Consider the following 16,470-nt stretch of genomic DNA (forward strand, 5'->3'; position numbering starts at 1 on the left):
TTCAAGTCCTGGATCCGGTAGCTTGAAACTCATGCCAGGTATGGGACCAGCAGGTGGCATGATGGTTAAGGTGCTGGACACTCCCACATGGCTGATCACAGTTTGAGTCCCAATGGTTACACTGCTGGACTCCCACTTACTCAACCACAGTTCGAGCCCTGAACCTGGTGGCTTAAACTTTGGACTCCCACTTACTCAACCACGGTTCGAGCCCTGAACTTGGTGGCTTAAACTCACGCCAGGGGTGTGTGTGTGCATGCCCAAAATCTCAAGAGGAGAATGGAGGAGAAGGGATTGTGGGAAGGTCATCTCCTGGGGGGTGATTTCTCGCTTTCTGCCTCTCTGTCTCTCTCTGTCTCTCTGGAGAGCACACAAGTCCTATAGCATAAATCTCTCTCTAAAAAACAGTAACAACAAAAATGTCTGCTTCCATGTATGGCGTAATAAAGAACGGAGAAAGGCCATCTTTTTAATCACTTCGTCCTTTGCCCTGAGTGAAAATTTAGCACTCCAAATAAATGCCATTCTATAAAAAGAATGATGAAAGGATGTCCCTGGATTTTTAGTTCACTAAATAACAGAAAGACCGAGTGTTGTGGAACAAGACAGACTATGACAAAGATTATATTAATAAGTCTCTTCCTTTTTCTTATCTGTCCTTTCTTGTCTTTTCTTCTTTTTGTCTGTCTTTATTACTCAGATACATGTGTGTGTGTTTGTATATGGATGTGTTATGATCATATGAAGACAGTAAGAGTGGAGAGGAATTTATTCAAGTTAAATATCTTTTCATTACATCTTTCTATTAAGGTATACATTTAACCAGAAAAATTCTGTAAGCTTAATTTATACCTAATGCTATTTCAAAAAACCAAAGTAACTGCCAAAAATTCTAAATGGATTACAGAAAATTTATCATTTTTATTGCTTTTGATCCAGAAATGTTTCCTCTTTTTAAAAATTAAGTTCTTCTAAAGAATCATTTAATTTTATTTCTTCTTCTTATTTTTAATAATAAGAGGGAAAGTGAGAAAGCAAGCTGACAGGTCCAGGACTCAAATGGCAGTCAGTCATGTGGGAGTCTAGCACCTTAACCACCATGCCACCTGCTAGCACCTTAAAATTAAGTTTAAAAAAAATCATGATCGAATTTGTGCATGTGAAAGCGAGAGAGGAAGAGAGAGGGGAATGAGCACCCTGCACAGTCTGGTCAGGCCACGCCCCTTCCTCCATCCTCCAGCCACTGCGTCTGGGCTCTCTCATGTGTGCCTGTCCTATTTCGCTTCATGTGGGCTCTGGCTTATTTTTGAGCAGCACATCCCTGTTCCTCCTCAGAGCGGCCTTGGGTTCTCTCTTAAGTGACAGAAAAAATTTCACTTTCGAAGAACACCTGGATGTTGATTTTAGATTTTTAAAAAATATTTATTTGATTTATTATTATGTTTAAATTTTCTATAAGGTATGTGCACTCACCAGAGAGACAGAGGAAGGAAAAGTACAAAAGCAAGCTGCCAGGTCCAGGACTCATATCCCAGTTGGCCACACGGGCGTGTAGCCTCTTCACCACCACGCCACCCGCTGGCCCCAACTTTAGATTTTTCATTGGGTGTTATTGCTGGTACAGTTTTTGATTATTATCAAGCCTAGCTTTTAGCAAATAATATTGCAAATCCAGAATAATGCCTCTGCGGTACGTACTACCAACTGATGTGACCAAGAAGGATCCCGTTGTCCATACTCGACTCAGTAGGTCCATACTTGGGAAATCCAGATTTCCTGAAATTTAGTATTCTCCACATTTTATCAGTTTCTGTATTTCCAGCCAAGGGCACACTGCCTGTAACACAGCATACATGCAATTCTGTGCTTCATACTGATGGTGCTTGTCCAGAATACTTGTCTCCAAGAGGGACTGTGGTCTGTGTACGTTGGTGCTATGGTGGTGGAGATTTGTGTTCACATTTCGTTCAACTTTAAATGAGTAATCACTTTGGAAACCTTAGTTATCTCCTTTAGAGAATGAAAATAACTAACTCCCTTTCCACATGAAAAGGATTTTTTTGAGAGTTACAAAGCTCACTGGATAGAAAAGTAATTAAATTGAAAATATTCCAAAATATGGCATTTTACTAAAACAAATACATTCTTTGTTTGTTGAGTAGCAATAATTTTTGTAACACTTGACTCAACAGTAGAACTCCGAGTGCTTAAACACCAGTTCATCAGATTTATTTCTAGAACTGCTGAAGTCTGTTTGATTTTAATTCTTGAATCTGTTAATCAACCGTGTTATAAATCTCTTAAGTAGTTAATATTGCACTATTCGAAATTTCTTATGCTTACTTTAATATATGGAAGGGATTATTTCGAGTATTGTACTTTCTAATATAATTTACATACCCGTAGTAGATGCTGTCATTGAATCTTAAAATTGTCCCATTAAAGCTTAATTATATTCTGTAACGTAGTTTATCTGGATTGTTTTTAAATTGTTCCAGGTCATTTTCCAGTTACTGCATATTTTAATGGAACATAACTAAACTATATTTTTGATCAAAATACCTAATTTCAGTTATTTCATTTCTCTTTGTTTAGTACATTCAGAATCCTTAATTGTATCTATGCTGGTTTGGCCTAACATTATAATTTATGTTAAATTCAGAGGCCTCAGTTACATTAACAGGCACCACTTAATGTATTATTATTTAGAGGGTAAGAGAACAATCATCTTTACATTGCCTATGACTTTTTAAACAATATACTACATTTTAAAAGTTTATTTATTGAGAGAGAGAAGCATCTGTAACAGAGTCCTAAACACCCTCTACTACCCACTCTCCCATTATGCCCAGCCTTCTAGCCAGCTAATTATGGGCCTGTCTAGTGTATTTTTTAGGTCTACCTAGGATCTGAACCCAAGGCCTTCCCATGTGGCTCCAGCATCATGCAGGAACTATTTTAAGAATAGTTTTTGCATTGGGACCAGCAGTTAGTGTAATGGCTATGTCACTGGACTCACGTGTAGTAGGCCACTGTTCAAGTCCCAGACCCGGTAGCTTAAACTCATGCTGGGCGCATGTGCATGTGTACCTAAAATCCTGAGAGGAGAATGGAGGAGGGAAAAAAAAAGGATAGTTTTTGCATTTACAGAAAAGTTGAACAAATAATACAAAGTATTCATATGTAAGGAGGTTTCAAAGAGTTAATGAAAACTGTGTATGAAAAAATGATGCATGGATTTCAATTTATTTTTATTTTATTTATTTATTTATTTTTAGAGAGGTTTTTGCTATAGGGCGCATGTGCTTGCCAAAAAGGCAGAGAGAGACAGAGAGACAGAAAGTGAGAAATCATCCTCCGGGAGGATGGCCACACCGCAATCCCTTCTCCTCCATTCTCCTCCCGAGATCTTGGGCACACACACACACACACATGCACCAGGCGTGAGTTTAAGCCACCCAGTCTGGGACTTGAACTGTGGTCAACTACATGACATTCCAGAGACATAGCCATTATGCCAACTGCTGGTCCTGGATTTTAATATTTTTTTTTTGCACCAAGATAAGCTCATATTTTAGTTCTGTTATTTCATAAACTTTTTGAAGCCCCACACAGAGTCACCAGTATTACTGACATCTTGGTATATAAATAATTAGTATGTGAGTTTCAAACAATGAAACTCATATTGCTAGGATATTTGTTAAGAGAGATTTTTCCTATAGGGCACGTGCACTGGCCAGAAAGAGAGACAGAGACAGAGAGACAGAAAGTGAGAAATCACACCCTGGGGGGGATGGCCACACCACAATTCCTTCTCCTCCATTCTTTTCTAAGGACTTTGGGCACACATACACACTTGTCCAGCATGAGTTTTAAGCTGCCGGGTCCCAGGCTCAAACCATAGTTGACTACGTGGATGTCTAGCAATGTGACCTTTACATCTGCTGGTCCCATTGACATGGCATTATTAACTAAAGTCTACTGTTGATTGAGACGTCCTTAATTTCTACACAATGTTCTTTTTAAATATTCAATTAATGAATTAATTTACATTTAGCCATTGGACATCTTATAGCACACAATATGGATTCTCAAAGCATGAATGCATTGCATATCAAGCAAGTCAAAGATATTACTGTACACAATAATTTTCTATTCTCGTGTCTGTTAAATATTTTTGTTTTTTCTTCCTAAACTCCTCCCTCCCAACTAACTATCCATACCCTTCAATACAGCGTCTGCTATCTACACTTGTTGTCTTTGCAGCAGAATCTTCCAATCTTTCTGTTTCTGCCATGAAGTGCAGACACTCGGTGTATAATGGATGGGGACATACAAAGTCTATCTTTCATAGTCTGACTTGTTTCATGTAGCATTAAATCTTCTGTATTCATTCACTTCGTACCAAATGACAGGACCTCATGTTTTTTTTTATGGCTGGGAAGTATCCATAGTGTATATGTGCCAGATTTTTTTGAATCTGGTCATCTGTTCTAAGGCACTTAGGTTGATGCCATGTTTTAGCAATTGTGAATCAATTCTGCACTAAACATGGATGTGCAAGTGTCTTTCTCCTTCTAAGGCACTTAGGTTGATGCAATTGTGAATCAATTCTGCAATAAACATGGATGTGCAAGTGTCTTTCTGTCCATCTTCCTATCATGTAGGTAAATACCCAGGAGTGCTATCACTGGGTTGTATGGTAGTTCTGTTTGTAGGTTTTGAGAACTTCTATATTGTTCTCCACTGTGGTTGTAGTAACTTGCATTTTCACCAACAGTGTTAGGAGGGTTCCCTTTCATCACAGCCTTGCTAGCACTGTTGTTTCCTCATAGCCATTCTAATTGGGGTTAAATGGTATTTCATCCTGGTTTTAATTTGCATTTCCATGCCGATAAGAGACTTTAAACATTTTTTCACATACCTTTTGGCCATATGTGTGTCTTCTTTAGGAAGTCATCTATTTGACTTGTTTACCCACTTTTAAATTAATTGGATTTATTTATTTATTTATTGGTAAGCTGCTTGATTCCATATATATGCTGGTTATCAGTCCCTTATTTGAGGTACAGTTTGCACATATTCTCTATCATTCTGAGGCTCGTCTCTTCACTCTGATTCTTGTTTCTTTGGCTGTGCAGATGCTTTTTAGCCTGATGCAGTTCCATTTGTCTATTTTGGAGATTATCGCCTTGTTTTGGGGACTATGAAATCTGAAAGTATTCCTGAGTGGGCAAAAGGCAGCTAGAGGTCTAAAGCGGTCTCCTGCCTCAGTTGTTCTCACTTGCTGCTGCTCTGCGCAGGGTCCAGGGCTAATGGTGGAGAGGAGAGATGGAAGTGGGAGGATCTGGGCCCCTCCCTCTTTTTCCTCTCTCTCTCCAAGCTGATGAGAGAGAGTGGAGTTTCCAAGGCAATCTCCGGTCTCTGTTCTTGTCATGGCTGCCACTCTGTGCAGGGTCATGGCTAATGGTAGAGTGGAAAGGCACACGGGAGTGCTTTACGTTTTGGCATCTGGTAAGGTATGCACTTCTTCTTCATTTTGTTTTTTTTTTGTTTTTGTCTTTTTACTTAAGTAGGTTCTGTGACTATTCCCAATAGTGTTTGTTGGCTGTCTGCCAGTTTCTCTATTCTATTTTTTTTATTTTCAAAAAGAAAATTAGACTACTTTTATTGATACACCAGTAGACCAACCCACAGCTTGAAAGGTATGGCGATGCTAATACAGTAATTACTAGAGCTTGTTTCCTTTACCTCCTCCAGAGGAGAAGAGTGGGAAATAGTTCCTTCAGAATCTCAGTCTCACCGAGACTGAGTGTTCCTTCTCTCAACCTCTGTCCCCAAGGCAACTAGGGCTAAGTAGCACATGTGTGAATAGCCCTGCGAACTGGAGAGCTGGACTTCCTTGTGCCCACCTGTGGGGTGGCAGTGGTGGCGGTGCTGGGACATTCAGAGCACAGCCTGCCAGCTGTCTCCAAGCCCCTAATGTCCTTTCCGTATTCCATAACTCTACCCAGGTTACCACATTACGTTTTTAATCAATATGTCTTCTTAGATTCCTCTTGGGTGGGACAGTTACTAAGATTTTCCTTGTCTTTGATGTTTTGAGGAGTATTAACAATTTTGAGGAGTATAGATCAAGTATGTCATAGGATGACTTTCTAATAGAAATTGTCTGATTTTTTTGTTTTTCATGGTTAAACTGAGATTATGAGTTTGGGTCAATAAGAACACAGAGGAAAAAGTGTCATTTTCTTATTTTCACCATGAAGTGTACATATTATCAACATGACTTATAGCTGTTGATATTGATCTCCACCACCTGGCTAGAGCAGTATTTTTCAGGTTTATACATTGTACATTTTATATCTCTCTCTCTATTGATGGAATGTTTGTTTCTTTTCATTTATTATTAAATCACGTGGAGATATCAGTATGTACCATGTGTACCTATTTTATATTTAGGATTAAAATACACTCCTTTACTTATTTTGTTGCTTAAATCATTCCAGTTTGGGCCATCAGGAGTCACTCAGTTTGCTATCATGCCCCTTTGAAGTACCTCATCACGCTGCGTGTGTCTCAGCCCGTTGTTATTTGACAGCGTTACAAGCTGCTCCAGGCTCGTTTTAAACATTTCCTCCCCTCGTCCTAGAATGAGCCAATTGCCAAGGATCTATGCATCTTTTGATTAGTAAGACGTTGAAGACCAAAATCTAGGCACTAAATGTTCTTGTCGTTACTAAGGTGTCATTTCTCATAAGCACGCTGGTAGATCAAAGAAATATATATGCATACACTAACGTCATGTGCATTCATATATCAAAAAAATACGCCTACACGTAACCATCTGTAACTGTTTATATATTAAGATAAACATTGTCATGCCGGTATTCTCAACTCAACCCCATTACTACTATGGGGATATTCTATCTCTTCTCCTGGTTACTGGTAAATTCCCACTTCAGCAGGGAGAAGTTGTAATCCACCATCTGCTATTTATTTACTGATACTTAACCGTGCATCCATACTTACGCGGAGGACAACTTCATAAACTAGAGTACAATGCTTATTTTTCCTTTTGCCTTGCACACTCCACTCATTTACTTTATTTCTATTTTTATTTCTTTTTCTTTTTAGGTTTTTGCCATCATGCGTGTGCGCTCACCAGGAGAGAGAGAAGGAAAGTGAGGCATCATCCTCCAGAGAGGTTAGCCATGCTGCAATCCCTTCTCCTCTATTCTCCTGTTGGGATTTCCAGCACACAACCCATGCTCGGTGTGATTTTCAAGCAGGCTGATCCAGGACTCAAACTGCAGTTGGCCATGTGGGAATCCAGTGCCTTAGGCACCAAGCCACCTGCTGACCCACGACACTCATTTCTAACGTTATTTAGGTGACCAGGTTTCCCTCTCCCCCTTCAGCTTGTTGGTTTCATACATTTGTAATAGTCAGATTCTCGTCATAGACTGAATGCTTTCCTGAGATTCCCCCATAACCTAAATTACTTAAAAAATTGCATTAATTGTTTGTTCTTTGTGCTATGAAGCTTCATGATTTTTGACAAATGGATATTGGCATGTACTCACTGTTATAATATTGTACAGAATGGTTTCATTGCCCTAAAAAATAAATCCCTCGTGGTTTACCTATTTACTCCTCTTTTCTCTCCTGAACCCTGTGACCGCTGTGTGTGTACGTTTATTTTTCCGCTCTTTATTATTTTGCTTTTTCTACAATACCATATAATTGGGATCATGAAGTATACAGACTTTACAGACCGGCTTCCTTCACGTAGGATGCATTTAATTTTTGTATCTTTTTGTCTTGAGAGCTCATTTCTCTTGACTCAGAAAAATATTCCAATGTATGGCTTTACTATCATTTGTTTACCTATTGAAAGGAAGCTTGGTCGTGTCTACTTTGTGGCAATTATGAATAAGGTGGATATAAATACTCCTGTGTAGGTTTGTGTGTGGTCTTGGGTTTTTAACTGCACTGAGAAACATCTAGGATTATAATTGTTCCATCTCATAATACAACTATAATTAGCTTTGTAAAATACCATTAAACTGTCTTCCAAAGTAGCTGGACTACTTTGCTTTCTCACCAGCAATAAATAAAAGATTTTGTGGTCCATATCCTCAGTAGCATTTAGTGCTGTCAGTTTTCTGGATTTTAGTCATTCTTACAGGTCTGTATTTTTTTTTACTTCTGGCACTTTAAACATTTCACTCTACTCTCTTCTTGCCTGCATGCTTTGTGATGAGAAGTCTGTTGGTAACTCTGATCCCAGCACCCCTACAGACACATGTGCATGTGTGCCCAAAATCTCAAAAGGAGAATGGAGAAGGGAGTGAAACTTGCCAATACCCCTTAAGGATGATTTCTTGCTTTCTGTCTCTATCTCTCCAGCGAGTGCATGTGCCCTATAATAAAAATCCCTCAAAAAACAAAGAAGAGTAACAAATTAATAAATATTAAAAATATAGTATTTTTGCTATCTGCCATTAATTTTGAAAAATCCTCAGCTATTACTCTTCTCTCTCGTTCTTCCTCTTTCTCCCTTTTCCTCTTCGCATTTCAGTTTGGGAAATTTTCCTTGACATATCTTTATGTTTACTGATTGTCTCCTTGGCCATATCCAATCTCCTGATGTGTCTATCAAATGAATTCTCCATTTCTGATAGAATGTTTTTAGATTTTAGCCTATTAATATTATTTAGAGTTTTCTTCTCCTTAGATTACCCATTTGTCTCTTCATGTTGTCAACTTTTTTTCATTAGCCGTGTAGGCGTTTAAATCATAGTTATATTACATTCTCTGCTTATAATTCTAAAATTGGTGTCCCAAGAGTCTATTCTGAGCCTTGGTTTACCTCTTCATACGGGTTTGTTTTCTTTATCTAATGCCTTTAGGACGCCTCACAATTTTTTGCTGAGAGCTAGTCATATCTATCAGGTCACAGAAACTCGGGTAAGCAGGCATTTATGTGAGATTTTACGTTGATCTGGCCAGGAGCTGTCAACGTTTGCTGTCGCTGTAAATGCTTGCTTGAGGGTACAGATCTCCCTGGTGTCTGTGTTTTCTCCCAAGAACCTCTGAGCCCAGGAGAACTTCTTATATTGTAACTTTCAGCTCTTCATGATGTAATCTACTGTTAGAACAGGAACACTTGATGTGGCGGTGAGCTTGGGACAAAAGGGAGCATTCTATAATCTTATGATTAAATCTCACTCTTTTAGTGAGTTGTAGACCCTTGGCAGTGACCTGAAGAAATGTTTGTCAGCTTAAGTGTGTGTGTGTGTGTGTGTGTGTGTGTGTGTGTGTGGGTTTCCACTTGGATGAGAATGGCAGGCTGATTGAGTCAGCTTAATTGCACTTTCCTCAGATTAAACACTGGCAAATTCTTTTTCCTCAGAGACAAAGTTTTTGTTTTGAAAAATATCCTAAGCATATTTTAAAATGGTTACTTTTGTTCTTACTCTGCTGGAGGCACAAAGTGATTTTCCTTGGCTCTTTACCTTGAAAACCTGGTGGGATTTCTGGGTATAAAAACCTACAAATATATTAGGTCCTATAATTCTGACCTGAACCATAGCTGCTGGAATCACATACTGATAAGAACAGTTAGATTCTAGTTTTGAGGAATTGCTAGAGACCTAGTGTACCAAGCTTGAGAAACTCCTTAATCTCATTTTTGTTCCTTCCAAGACTGTCTTTTTTTCTCTGATTGTTGAAAATACTTCCATTTGTGTTAACAGTTTTACTATGCTATGTCTAGGTATGAATTTCATTTTATTTATCCTCACTCTCTAGTCTTGTTGAATTTATGGAGTCATGTCTCTTTCTGTGTGTGCAAATATTTTAGCCATTATCGCTTTATGTGGTACTTTTGCTGCATTCCATTTCTCTGGTCTTTCCTGGATTGTAATTATCTCTGCATTAAAACGTTCCACTCTGTCTCCCATGTTCTTGGTTTAGCTTAGCCTCTCGGTTTTCTTGTATATTTTATCTCTGCACTGTGGATAATTTCTTCATATTTATTTTCCAGTTCATTAATTCTCTAAATATATGTAATTTTGTATAAAACTTAATTCCATTTATCATAGGTTTTTTTAAAAAAATGTTGCAAGTTATTGGGCTATGTTTTCAAATCTTGAACTTTCTTATAATTTCTTGTTCATGCTCTTTTCAAATCTGTATTTATTCAAGCATGTCAATCACCATGATTTTAAAAGTTTCTTTTTTAAAAATAATTATTTATTTAATTTCATATATTCATTCATTTATTATAATTTGACCAGAGAAAGGCACACACACACACACACACACACACACACACACACACACACACATGTGTGCGTGCACACACAGAGAGAGAGAAAGTGGGAAAGTAAGCCACCAGGTCTGGGATTTGAACCACGGTAGGCCATGTGGGAGTGTGGAGCTCCTTAACCACAATGCCACCTGCTGGTTCCTATTTTAAAGTTTCTTGTAACGTTATTATCTAATATTTTAGGGATATATTTCTGCTATCCTATTGTTTTCTATTCTTTCCTATTCATTATATCACATTTCCTTGGGTCATAGTAAGGATTTTTTTTTTCTTTGATCTATTGTCTGTCTGTTGACTTATATTTATGGCAAACTTTGAGACCTTGGTCTCCTCCAAGATGAGTATTTGTTTCTACAAATTCTTTGGAGGCACTGCCTATCTAAATCACTCAGTTAACTTCTCGGGTTAAACATTTTTGTACAAGGTGGTGAAAATTGTTACTGAGAAATGTAAGGTAGTGATTTGTAAGGTCTATTCTAAAACCAGCAGTACTACCGTCACCTGGCAGTTTCTAGAAATGCAGATTTTCCTGTCCTTCGTAGGCCTCCTGAATCATAATCTCTGGGGTGGGCAGCTGCAGACCGATTTAATCTTACCTGCATATGACACTGACTAGCATTGAATTTTGAAAACCATCAGCTTAAGGAGGGCCAGTGCGTGGCCAGTCTTCAGGCTCCTTTCTCCCCGAGTCTACTGCTAAGGTTTGCGAGCATTACTTTTCTTTGTAGTTTCATGGCGGGGCATGGATATGGTAGTTGTGGATTTTAGTTACATTTTAAATTGAGCAAGGAATCCTTTCTGGCCCCAGCTTTGCAAACAGAGCGTCTGTTTAGATTCTCCACTTAAAGCAATCCAGGCCTTCGTTTCTGGTTTGGGCTCCAGAGGTCATAGAAATCCAAGACGAGTGGAGCGCGTGAGCACTTTCCTTTCTGAGTCCTCTCCTTTTCTTAGTGTCCATCCACTTAACCATTATTTGTTTTCTACTTTGTAATACATGCAAACAGATTTTTATTTTATTTTGGTTCTTGTTTATTTGTGAAATTTAAATGTAAGATTCCTGTAAAATAGTAGCCAGGGGGCCACGTTGCATGAAAATCCTTTTCATCTTTCATTTGGTATTTCTCCCTTTTGGAAGGAAGAAAGAATGTAAATCTAAAGAATTAGTTCATTTAATTTTTAATTTTAATTTATAAGCTTGTTTCTGGAAAAAGAATTTTGTTGAAACGTGTCTCCTTAGAGTAACTTTCCTAGACAAAACTTAGATTTATTGAAAAACAACAACATGTTAGGTGCCTGGATCCTACCTGACTGACCACATGGTTCAAACCCTGGGCCTGAAAATATGCAGGGTACATGTCTGTGGTGCCCAAAACCAGAAAGAAGAATTGAGGAGAAGGGATGATGTGACCATCCCCCCTGTAGGTGCCTTCTCACTTTCCCTCTCTCTTTCTCTCTCTCTCCAGTGAGCACATACATCTTATAGCAAACCTTAAAAACAAAAATGAAGAAAAACCAAAAACCATACAACAGAAATAAACATACAAATGGAAAATAAAACAAATTTCCTCACATATGCTGTTAGTAAAACTAGCAGAAGATGAACTACAAAATACAAATATCTATGTATTTTAATTATTTTCTATTAAATTAAAGTCATTATCTAAAATTTCCCCAATAAGGTAACTCAGAGCCTACATGACTTTACTTATGAGCTTCTTCCACCATGTAGGGGGAAATATTATACTTCTTTAGAAACAGAGGAGGGAGAAACACTTCCTTATTCGCTTTATGAGGTCAGTATAACCCTGGTAGCAAAACCTAATGAATACTTTATAAGAAGTGGAAATTAAGAATCAGTGTCCCTCATGGTGATAGACTCAAACATCCTTTCTTTAAAATACTTAGCAAGTCAATTTATAGAAGCTGAATTGAGTTAAAATCTAATTAGTCTTCTTTTATAGCAATAGTTTTATGATGCTTTCATTTAATCTTTTATTATAGTTATTATTAGTAGTAATATTTATATAGAAGTTAAGTTGTAATAAGCATTGTTTGGGGCATATTATACATATGAAATCATTTAATTTATAACAACTTCTTCCACTCGTACAAAATTATGACACAGAGAACTTGGACAACTTATCCAGTGTCATAAAGTTAGTCATAAAGATTCAAGCTGCGGTCAGATGATCACAGAAGTCATACTATTAGTCACTTCATTATTTCACCTCTTAATCTGGCATGCGATTGATTATTCCATTGTCTGCAGGCTATGACATTTATTTTGTCTGGCGACTCTACTGCAACTTATTTCCTTATATTTGTATTTATTGATATTTAGAAATAGATACAGATTTACTTTGTGGAAATAGTATGAAGCCTATTTTACGTTCACAACTTTCCGGAGGATAGATTTTGCTGCTACTAACCTTTTATATTAACTTCTCTTTTTGGGTGACCTAGCATAATTTATATAAAGTCACATCTGCAAATTATACAAATGCGGACCTAAGATTTTGAATTCTCAAGGGAGATATTTTTCCTTGACCAGAGCTTAGCTCAAGACTTGCTTGCTTGTCGTCTTAAGTCATTGATGGTGACTTTTTTTTTTTTAAATTTAGAACACCCTTTTCCTGAGGGCAACAATCTGTTGGCAGTGCCAACTACTAACTTTGCATGAACCTGAACTAATTCCTTAAATCTGTGGGTTCATTTTAACTCTTTTCTTTCTTTCTTTTTTGTTATTTCATCTACCCAAAGTGCCCAAACTAGTTGAAGTAGCAGTGACAGTGTCATACTCCTCCTCTGAGTTTGGTTTGTAGGAATTTCTGTTACTTTCTGACAAACCTTGTAGTGTTTTAGAAGGCATTACCAACTGAGAGGTGGTGGTTTCTGGATAATCAGGAATTGGAGAAGAGGGCTTCTGACGATTTTATTCTTCCATCTAGGCGAAAGAGGTTTTCAAGGACTTGTGACTGATTAACTGGGTACATTGGTTTGGGAGAAGCTGTGCTGTTTGTGACATGAGAACGAAAGGATGGTGGGGCGAGGGCACTGCTGCCCTACCCTTGTCTGATTTAGCTCTTCGCCCTCGCTGGAAAACCTCTGGCCATGGGCTGAGCGCCACTTGTTTTCTGATGGTCTTTCTCAGCTCTAGCGTGCAGGATCGGCACCGCTGCTCTGTGGCATCTTCTGGACACCTGTGTTGGTTGACAGCTCACACACTCTTCAGATTATTTAGAGTCTGGGATTACAGTGATGTCATTTTTGACTTTTCAGACCAGGAAGATTTTTATGTAACTGTGCACTTAAACCACACGGTTGGTTTATTTATAGTTGGGAATTCTCTGCAGATAACTGAATATGGATTTTATGAGTCTGTTTTTACTTGCTTTGGAGCCTCTTATTTTTTTTTTTTCACAAGACATTTGTCCACTTGCAATACTTGCCAAATCATTCAATTTAACAGTTTTAAAAAGGAGCCCCCAGGCATCCTTGCAAATTAAATCTGTTACATTGCATTCCATTTATCTTAAAATTAATATTTGGGGTCTTTATAAATTAACTTCTAGCAATCAAACAATGCAAACATTTGTCCTTTTAATTTAAATTTTTTGGCACAGCACATATTTTCCAACTAAAGGAATATATAATTATTCAGCTCAAGAATGGCAGATGAAAGTAAAGGCCTAGATAGATCTCTGACATGGCCTCTTTTCATTACTGCAGAAACACCAATCCTAACTTATTTTAGTTGAAGTGCTTTACTCTTTTCTTTCTTTATTTTTTGTACTTAAAGCCAATTGACTACTAAAACATTTCAGATTAGTGCTGTCCTGCCTTCTCTTTCTCTTTCTCTCTCTCTGTTCTACTTTCTCTTTGAAATGTGGACTTTCTAACATGATTAGCCCTGCTGGAAATATAAGTGTGCAAACTGATTTTTTTTTTACTTCCTCTTTTTGACTCAAGATTTCTTTTCCAACCTATCAAATGGATTAAGTTTGACTGACCATAAATGAAAAATGCATAAGAAGGCTCTCCATATTGTATTGGAAACAAGTGCTGGCGAGGCTGTGACGAAACACCGTGGGTGGGAATGTGAATTAGTACAACCTCTATGGAAAACAATATGGAGGTTCCTTAAAAACTTACAGACTTACTTACCGTATAGCCCAGTAATCTCATTCCTTGGTATTTACCCAAAGGATACAAAAACAGCCAGAAAAACACTTCACATCCATGTTTATTGCAGCATATTTCATAATTACTAAAACATGGAACCAATTTGAGTGTCCAAACACTGATGACTGGATTGAAAACTATCCAGTCATCATATTGTGGCACATATATACTATGGAATACTAATCAGCTCTGAGAAACAATGAGACCTTGGGCCAGTGCGTGCATGTGCATGCCCCAAAACCAAAATGAAGGAGAAGGGATTGTGGTGTGGCCATCCCCCCAGGGGGTGATTTCTCACTTTCTGTCTCTGTCTCTCTGGCGAGTGCATGCACCCTATAATAAAACTCTTTCTCCGAAAAAGGAAAAAAAAAAAAGAAAAAAGAAAATATAGTACATCTTTCAAGCCAGGTTGCATATAAAGGTAAGGAGGGAGATACTACGATAATTAGCAATGATTAACTATCACTTGGACTATGCCAAGCAAACCTAGGTATACGCACATTTCTTTATTTCCACTTAACAACAAAATATCTAATAAATGGCTGCCACTTTAACAACGATGAGTTGTGATAATATATAGCTCAATGCATGTGTATATATTACAGACAGTTGTGGAAGCCAGCTCACGTAATAAGAGATACATACTTACACACTATACAAGTAGATCTAAAGGAAATGTGCTATTTCTAAGAAATGAGATATAAATGTTTATAGTAAGCAAATTATATTAAAGTTACCCAAAAAGAGCTATCAGAAATTTCCAGGTTCTTGTAGTTCATTAGAAGCAATTTTAGCGCTACATATGCAGTGAATTACTTATATTTGGGTCTATAATCACTTTGGTGCTATTGGTATGCATTTATTGAATTACCTTTCCAAATACACATGGTGTTTCTCTAATAATTGTATTTATAGTTTTTCAACATGACAAACGTTTCATGGTATCCACTTTGAAATTTGTAACACACACCTCAGGTGGGATCTGTTAGAAGAGACTCTGAAATGGAAACAGAAGGTATTGTTAAGACATTGTTAAAGGAGACAAGAAACAACTCCAGGATGCCAGGAAGGCAGAGTTGGGCAGAGGGAGAAGCAGACTTAAGAATATGACTAAATTTAGCTTCAGATAATCCTATGGGGTTGGCCAGTCTAATGCCACAAATCGAGGTAAGGGTAGAGTCTGTATCTCTCCATCAGCCAATCACCAGTTACAGGAGACTCCTTATGAAGGAGGTTTGAACTTGGGCACGGCAGAATGCGCACTGAGAGTTACTGATGGGAAGCATGTAACTGTGTCGCAGTCCCTCAGACCCAGCGAAGGCGCTGGATGGAGCACCACAGCATGGAAACCAGCTAAACACTGAAAGTGTGGTACATGGTAATGGAAGTCGCGTGTGCTCAGAAGCAACGTGGATCTTCTCTGATGATTCAACGGCCTCTGCCAAGCATCTTCCTGTCTGAAGGACAAAATATGTAAGCTACGTTTTCCAGTCTCCATTACCAGAAAGACGTGGTTCACTCCAGCAACAACTGGGATCACATACAAATTGGAAGGTGGAAAAGAAGATGCCATTTTTTTCCGGAGGCTGCTTTGGGCTAAAATACTGCTGACAGTAGATATGGGGTTTCGCCAGAGGCTTCCAAGCATTATCAATGACGATATTCCGGTCTATGATACCATCACTTGCTGCTTTTGGGGTTCCAGGGTTCTGCCTGAGAATTGCTCACTCCTGTTCTTCAGGCAGCTGAGACCATCCCCAGAAGCTTCCCTGGGGCAACTGTACTTCCTGAAAACATCCTCCTCATTTTCATTCCTTCATCCCTTCCCAAGATGGTGTGAGCATCTAAATCCCAACGTTACGCTTATCTTACACGATACAGCCCAGGGTGGCTTGTGCTTCCAGGCTGACCCCTCACTGACATAGCCACCAACACTGTAGACAACTCCATCT

The sequence above is a fragment of the Tupaia chinensis genome, unplaced genomic scaffold, assembly GCF_000334495.1.
Source record: "Tupaia chinensis unplaced genomic scaffold, TupChi_1.0 Scaffold000364_1, whole genome shotgun sequence".
NCBI classification, from domain to species: Eukaryota; Metazoa; Chordata; class Mammalia; order Scandentia; family Tupaiidae; genus Tupaia; species Tupaia belangeri.